At 36.2% G+C, this 7,869-nt stretch overlaps 1 non-coding gene across 1 annotated transcript; it reads right to left on the reverse strand.

Annotated features, from left to right (window-relative positions):
- Positions 1–2,102: 2,102 nt before the first annotated feature.
- On the reverse strand, positions 2,103–2,209 carry LOC131219684 (small nucleolar RNA R71). Its single transcript, XR_009158330.1, has one exon. It is a non-coding gene; the product is annotated as a small nucleolar RNA R71 (small nucleolar RNA).
- Between the last annotated feature and the right edge of the window lie 5,660 nt (positions 2,210–7,869).

Genomic DNA, 7,869 nt, shown 5'->3' on the forward strand with positions numbered 1-7,869 from the left:
CTGCTCGACTAGTCGAGCTGCCTCGACTCAAAATCCAGCAACTAAAATCACTAAAATCAGGTCATCATCAACTAATCGAAGGAAACCCTCGACCAATCGAAGCTGACCCTTAACCAGTTGAGGGTTATCCTCGACCAGTCCTGGGTTACGCAGCCAGCACACAAAGTGTGAAAATTTAAAGTGGTTTCTAGAAATTTCCAACTCAATACAAAAGTCTAAGGCCTAAAACTATAAATAGGGGGTCCCTAAAGCACTCCTAGGCGTCATCTAGGGTTTGAGGAGTGGAGCAAAAGTGTAGAGAAGTCGTCAAGAGTTTTTCTTCCTTTTCCTTAGTTGTTTTTATGCTTTTATTAAGAGATTCTAGTTCAATCATGTCTATGGTTGGCTAAACCTCTTAACTAGGACTAAGAGGTGAAGCTTGTAGCGTAATGGGATGTTTTTATTGCTTTAATTCATGTTTATATCGAAGTCTCTTTGATTCTATTTTGATTATAAGGAATACTTTCAGTTTTTAATGGTTTGTTGTGACTCAAATTACAATAGATTTGCGATAGCTTTGAGTATGTTCTTTTAAATCCTGTTGTTCACCATCATCCCTTAAGCATGGTTGGATGATGGAATCATCCCTAACTTTCGTAATTCTCCCAGATTGGTTATGTGATTGGTAAATCCTGTTGTTGGCCTTGTCTCCTGGGCATGGTTTTGTGACGAAATCACTTCCAATTCTCACACCTCTCATCCATTGAGAACTAGGTCAAAGGAAGTTCAGATTTGATTTTACTGAGATATCTTCCAATTGGATAGGATGAGACTCTGATTCCAATCGTGTGACTTGAATCAAGCATAGATCTCCCTGATCTTTACAAGTGGATCCTTGGAAACCCTAGTTTCCTACCTTTGAATTTCTTAAGTTTTTCATTAAATTTCTCACAATTACTCTCAAATATTCCAAATTTATGCTTTCGTCTTTTGTAGTTCTTCTTCTAGTAGTTTTTAGAATACTCACAAGATTAGTCCCTGTGGATTCAACCTCAGTCTCACCGAGATTATTACTACATCGCGACCCTACACTTGGGGTTGTGAACAAGTTTTTGGCGCCGTTGCCAGGGATAAATGATTGCGTTTTTCTAAGATTAGCTAGTTTTAAAATTAGGTTAAGATTAGGATTTTTCTATTTTTATTTTTAGATTAGGATTTGTTTTCTGTTTTTAGAAACTTTCTAATTCTAGGATTTCTTAAAAACTTACTTTCTAATTCTAGGTTTACAACTTTCCTAATCAGTTTTAGAAACTTTCTATTTTCTGTTTTTTTTTATAAACTTTCCTTTTTCATTTTTAGAAACTAGTTTACTTTTTTTTTAGGAACTTTCTAATTTTCTAATTTCTATTTTTAGAAACTGACTTGTTTTGTTTTTCTTTATAGGATTTTAATTAGGAACTTCCAATTTGGTAACTTCTTCCCAATTCCCTCTCTCTTTCTATTTCTAGATTTCTATTTCCTTTCTCTCTTTTAGGTTTAGGTTAGAATCTGAAATTGAGGGCTGAGAGTGTTTCATGCCCAGGTGGGTCCGTGATAACACTCGACGTCTTTTGAGTGAAGGAGGACTGGTTGAGGGGTTATCTATCTATCATAGGATTAGACACCACTCGAGATCCTTAGAGTTAATTGAGGTTATGATAGCAAATCAACCGAGAAGACAACCTCAACCTAGGGTTGAGGAAGCCCAGGATGAGAATGAGGTGCATCAAGCACCCCCGCCTCGTACTTTGCGAGATTATTTACAACTGGCGGGGGTGAGTACACCCTCATGCATGGTTTTTCTAGAAAATACGAGACATATGGACATTAAGCTAGGCGTGATCTAACTCCATGGACTTGAATTTAAAAGTCCATATTTGCACTTGAAAGAATTTGATGAGATTATAGCCACTTTATATTTTCCTAACGTGTCTGAGGACACGGTTAAACTGAAACTCTTTCCCTTTTCTTTGAAAGAGAAAGCTAGGACGTAGTTGCATTCACTATGTCCTAGATCTATTGGCACATGGAATGACATGATAAGGGAGTTCATAAAGAAATTTTTTCCACATCATAAAATGAACACCCTTAGAAAGTCAATTATAAACTTTGCCCAAAAGGATGATGAAACATTCTTCTAATGTTGGGAGCGGTTCAAGGATCTTGTTAGTTCATGCCCACAATACAGTTTTAAACGTGGCGCATTACACACTTTTTCTATGATAGACTGACATCTTCTATGCGCCAATTGGTTGAGACAATATGTAATGGGGAATTCATGAATAAAAATGTCGATAATGTGTGGGACTACTTGGATAGACTTGCTGAAAATGCACAATCATGGTACACTTACCTAAAATCAAGCACCATTTCTAAGCCCACTCAATTAAAGGAGAGGGGTGGATTATACCTTCTAAAAGAGGATGATGATATTAATGTTAAAGTGTCTAATCTCATAAGGAAATTCGAGGCCATGGAACTAAAGAAGGATAAGGTTAAGGAAACTGTTTACAGTATTTGTGCTTGTAACGTTCACACAACTGAAAATTGTCCAACAATACGTGCCTTTCAAGAGGTGTCGAATGAGCAATCTAATGCCGTGAATAATTACCAAAGACCTTTTAATGGACCTACCTCCAATACATATAATCCTAATTGGAGAAATCATCCAAAATTCAGTTGGAGGAATGGACAAACTGCTACCCCTTAAGGCTTCTTCAATTAAAATCCAAATCAAGGGAAACTTCAAGAAGATTCGGTTCTAAAACATATTCAAGACCAAGAGCTACTTAATCAGAATTCAGCACAAGCAATCCAGGAAATCAGATCAGTAATTAGAACGCTTGCGTCGTCTATTCAAAGGATAGAGTCACAATTAGCGATTGTAGGAAAGGGGATGCTTCCTGCTCACCCTCTTCCCAATCCCAAACCGCAATATGAAATAAGTGATCCAAGCTCTTCAAGTCAAATGGGGCAAGCTAAGTCTATCACCACTCTTAGGAGTGGGAAGATAATTGACAAATCTATTCTGGTAAGCCTAAGGACCCAGAAGAGGACAATGATGATAGACCTAGCCATACCCCATAAGAATTAGAACCAGAACTTTCAGAACAAGCCGATTGCACCATTCCCCCAATGGTTGGTTGCACTAAAACCTCTCTCTAACTCTCAGGACATTCTAGAAGTGTTGAAACAAGTGAAGGTCAATATTCCTCTACTGGATGCGATTAAACAAATACCTTCATATGCCAAATTTCTAAAAGACTTGTGTACAACCAAAAGACGACAAATTATCAAAAAGAAAATCTTTTTAATTGAAAAGTGAGTGTCATCCTAAAGAAAGATGTGTCACAAAAGTACAAAGATCCCGGTAGCCCAACTAGCGCTTGCGTAATTGGAAAGTACCACATTGAGCACGCACTTCTTGATTTAGGAGCAAGCATAAATCGAATTCCTTACTCGGTCTACAAATAGCTAGATTTGGGTGAATTGAAACCCACCCTAACCATATTATAACTTACTGATCACTCAATTAGTGTACCAAGAGGAGTAATTGAAGATGTGTTGGTCTATGTTGACAAATTCTGTAAGTGCCATAGTTTATAGCCCTTTGCGTTGTCAAATTTGTGGTGCCAAAGACACTGTTATGAGGCTTGCATCTGTGAAGAACAATGCTCTACTCAAGATCAACTTAGGTTGACAAGCACTGTTCACAAGTCAAGAATCTCAAGAAGCTTTTAAGTTCTACCTCAAGATCTCAAGAAGCTTTCAAGTTTGAGCTCCATCAAGACTTCAAGCTTCACTACTTTCAAAGGTCACTTGTCTCTTATGTTCAATGTCCTTACTTCACTTCTGAGGTATGACTGACCTCAGGTTGACCTTTAGAGTAGGTCATTCTGGATACATAATTCATATGTTTTCTATAAGTGAGTTTGGTCTGTTCTAAGACTAGTCCTGGACTTTGTTCGACTAGTCCTAGCACTGCTTTGACCTGTCTGAGAAATTCATACATCAGTAGTAAGTTGGTTACAAAAATCAAAAATTTTCTGTTAGGCTTCGACTAGTCCTGGGGACTGTTCGACCAGTCGTAAGTACAGTGTCGACTGCATCTTCGACCAGTCGTAGAGCTATGACTCAATGTACAGTGCTGAAATTTGACTTGCTTCGACTAGTCGTGTGAAACCTACGACCAATCGTAGGAGACCCATGACCAGTCGTAGACCACCTACGACCAGTCGTAAAACTATCAAATCTTATTACGTCCGAATTTTTAAATATCTGTTGGTTCTACGACTAGTCGTAGAGGTCCTTAGACCAGTCGAATGTGTGATTTGCTCACCTATAAATAAAGCACGAATCTCAAAATAAAACAAGAACTTCAAGCTAAATTAATTCGGTCTTCTGAGAGATAAGTCGGTGCTCCATTTAAGCTAAGTGTGCATATTTAATATTCTCTTTCTTTAGCTTTGTTAATTGATTTTGTTTCTTGTATTCCAATCTAATCTGAAAAGAGGAATTATTGTTTTCCTTTTTTTGGAATCAAAATCAATTAAAGCTAGCCCTTTTGTTTTAATTTAAAATCTATTAGAACCTAGAACCATTATAAAGTGAGTATTGGACATTGAACTTTGACATTCAAATCTCTACTCGGACTTGGTTCTTCTGGGCTGCTACAACGAAGGAGAAAATCAGGTATTTTACAATTTGTGTAATTTACATTGTTTGGTTTTGTTTGAGGTTAAGCCAGAAAAATCTCAAAGTTGTTGGTTATCTAAGGAGAGCCAGAAAACTTAGAAGTGAGGGTTTTTGAATTGTGTAAGCCCTTTGAAAAAGACATAATTGTGAAGGTTTTGGGTGAACCTGTGAAAACCTATTTGATAGTAAACGCCAATATCCCCTGTGTGAGGATATTAAGAGTGGAGTAGCATTCTGTGTGGCTGTTGTTTAACAGTTGGTGAACACACAGGCGAACTACTATAATTCTTTGTGTTGTGGATGTGTGATTTATATTTCTTATCTTTTATCATTCAGAATTGTGAAATGTATGTATGGATGAGAATGTTGTAAATTTTACATTTCAAGCTCAGTGGGGAATGTTGTAATAATTTAGAGTTACATTTCAGCATTATATTTTTTGCTATCTATTTATTACGTTGAGCTTCTATTTCTATATTTGTTCTAGAAATAAGGTTGTCCTACCATAAACTTTGGTTTTTGGTGTAAGGTTGTCCTTAGAACAATTTGTGTTTCTATTTCTCTATTTTAGGTTATTTTCCATTCCTATTCTATGGTTGGTGTATATCTATTCTTTGTTTCATATTCCGCAGTATTTAAATTTAATTTGGCATAGTCCTATTCACCCCCCCTATAAGACATATAGCTTGGCCATTTCAGATTCTACTACCCGGTAGATTTTATAGTCCTAAATATGTAACCCATTAGTAACATGAGCACTCAAATTCCCGTGATTCTTAGTCGCCCATTCCTTGCCACTTCAAACGTAATCATTAATTACAGGAATGGAGTCATGAGTATGTCTTTTGGAAATATGACATTGGAGTTAAACATCTTTTTCAATACGGGCAGACAGTTAGAGGATGATGACGATTTCCACGACATTAACATGATTAACTCTTTCGTGGAAGATAGAGCACTTCTAACCTTATCCTCTAACCCTCTAGAGATGTGTCTGGCCCACTCTCATGATTTTGATGATGACATGATTAAGGAGACAGGGGCCATGCTTGATGCCGTGCCGGTACTTGAAGTTAACCGGTGGAGGCCACAATTTGAAGAATTGCCACAAACTGATGTAGTGCATCTACCGTCTAACCTCAAGGCACCGAAGCTTAACCTAAAACCTTTGCCCACTGATCTTGAACAGGTTTACTTAAGTCAAGAAAAGATATACTCAGTGGTGATTTCATCCCACCTTAAGAAAAAACAAGAGAGTATGCTCATTTCTACTCCCGAAGAAGATAAAGGAGTTATTGAGCATATCATCACAGATCTCGATGTGATGAATGAACTCCTTTCAACTGAATGTTTCGATTCTTTAGAAGATTGCTCGGTACACTTTATGGATATAAACAATCTCATGATACAAAACATAGTGGATGCCTGGCAAGGCAATACCTCAGTAGTTGTTACTAACTGAGAAAACCCTTATTCTAAAGAATCTCTTCCCCCAGATCCTGAATGTTTACTATTAAAAGAGGTGGAGCTGAAAATTAAACTAAAGACTGAAACTTCAGAGTGTGTTGAGACTACCCCACCTACTAAGAATTTTTTTGAATTTCATCTACTTGTAGTCTCTGATTCACCATAGAGTACTAACATTAAAACTTTTTCTGTCACAGGAGAATCATATATACTTTGGATATGTCAAGCGATTTAACGACAATTTCTTGCTAAGGTACATAAGTTTCTCTAAAAATTCATGCTCTAAGGCATCCGAGCCTATTGCAAAAAGGGCTTTTGAATGATCTTGTTGAGAAACCTTTTGAGAAATTTATCAAGATATTAACCGGATGAGGAACCTTGTGGCATGACTGAGTAGCTTTTCCCTCATCTCATAGTCTGATGGAGGTAGAGTTAGGTTTACTGCTTTCATATTATGTTTAGGATAGTCGGCTTTATGCTGTTTAGGATAGTTTGTTTTTTGTTGTTAACTCTTGTGCTAACCAACCTTCACGCTGAGATCCTTTGAAAAAAGCCTCAAAATTTCTTCATTAGGTATTATCTAGTATTATCTTTTCATCACTTTACTTTCAATCATGTTGTCTCTTTTGCAAATCATGCTTATTTCTTTTACATTGAGGACAATGTAAATTTTAGGTTGTGGATGGGAGATTAGGTAAACTAATCAGTGTTTTCTCAATTTTGAACAAAATTTACAAATTTAAAACAAAAATCAATGTTTATCTATTTGGAGAGCGATGAGTTGTGTATTTAAGACTGTTTTGAGTATGATGATAGGATAGAAATTGAATTTTGAATTGTTAGAGTTGGATCAACTAAGTGACCTATCACTTATGGTTCTTACATTCAATTGATTAAGAGTAAGTTCGACTATTATGTTATTCAAATTGTTTTCTATGAATAGTACTAGATTTTCTGATTGTTAGTATGATGATCATTGAAAGATATTGAGAACTGAGTCTGGAGAATTTTATCCACCTTAAAAAGAACAAAAAGAACTAGTTAAAAATAGCAGATCGACAAGAAGGTCATAAAGAATGAAGAATGACAACATATTTGAGGGGAATGAAAAATGTCGTTGAAAAGAATATAATGTCTAAAGAAGAGGAATAAATACAAATGACCGCTGATATAAAATCAAAAACTGGAAAAAGAAGAAAAAGGGGACAAGTTCAAAATCAGTACTTGGGTTTTCAACCAATCTTGAAGTAATGAGCATGGCTAACATTATGAAAAGATAGTATTTTCACTGAGCACGTTGAAAAACTTAATATGCAAACCAAGCTCTGACCTAATGGATAAATGACTTATTTGACTGATTTCTTATGTGATTCAACTCTAGGTTTTTAAAATCTCTATTTCTCATCTTGAGTTTACTCATTCATACTTAATACACAAAAGATTGTTTTCTAAAAAAGGTTGAACATTGCGCGATAAACTTATTTTCGTATGCATTGCTTGGGACTAGCAAAATGCTGTTGGGGATTGTGTTGAGGGTCAAATATTACATATTGGACCCCAGTTATTCCTTAGTTTTATGAACATGATAATGCTTAATGTTTTATTTTAATCATGTTTGTGGTGAAAGGTGAATTCAAGAGTTTGGATTGAAAAGGATGCTAAAAGCATGGATTTAATGTTCAAGAATCA

The sequence above is a fragment of the Magnolia sinica genome, chromosome 11 (assembly GCF_029962835.1).
Source record: "Magnolia sinica isolate HGM2019 chromosome 11, MsV1, whole genome shotgun sequence".
Taxonomy (NCBI): Eukaryota; Viridiplantae; Streptophyta; class Magnoliopsida; order Magnoliales; family Magnoliaceae; genus Magnolia; species Magnolia sinica.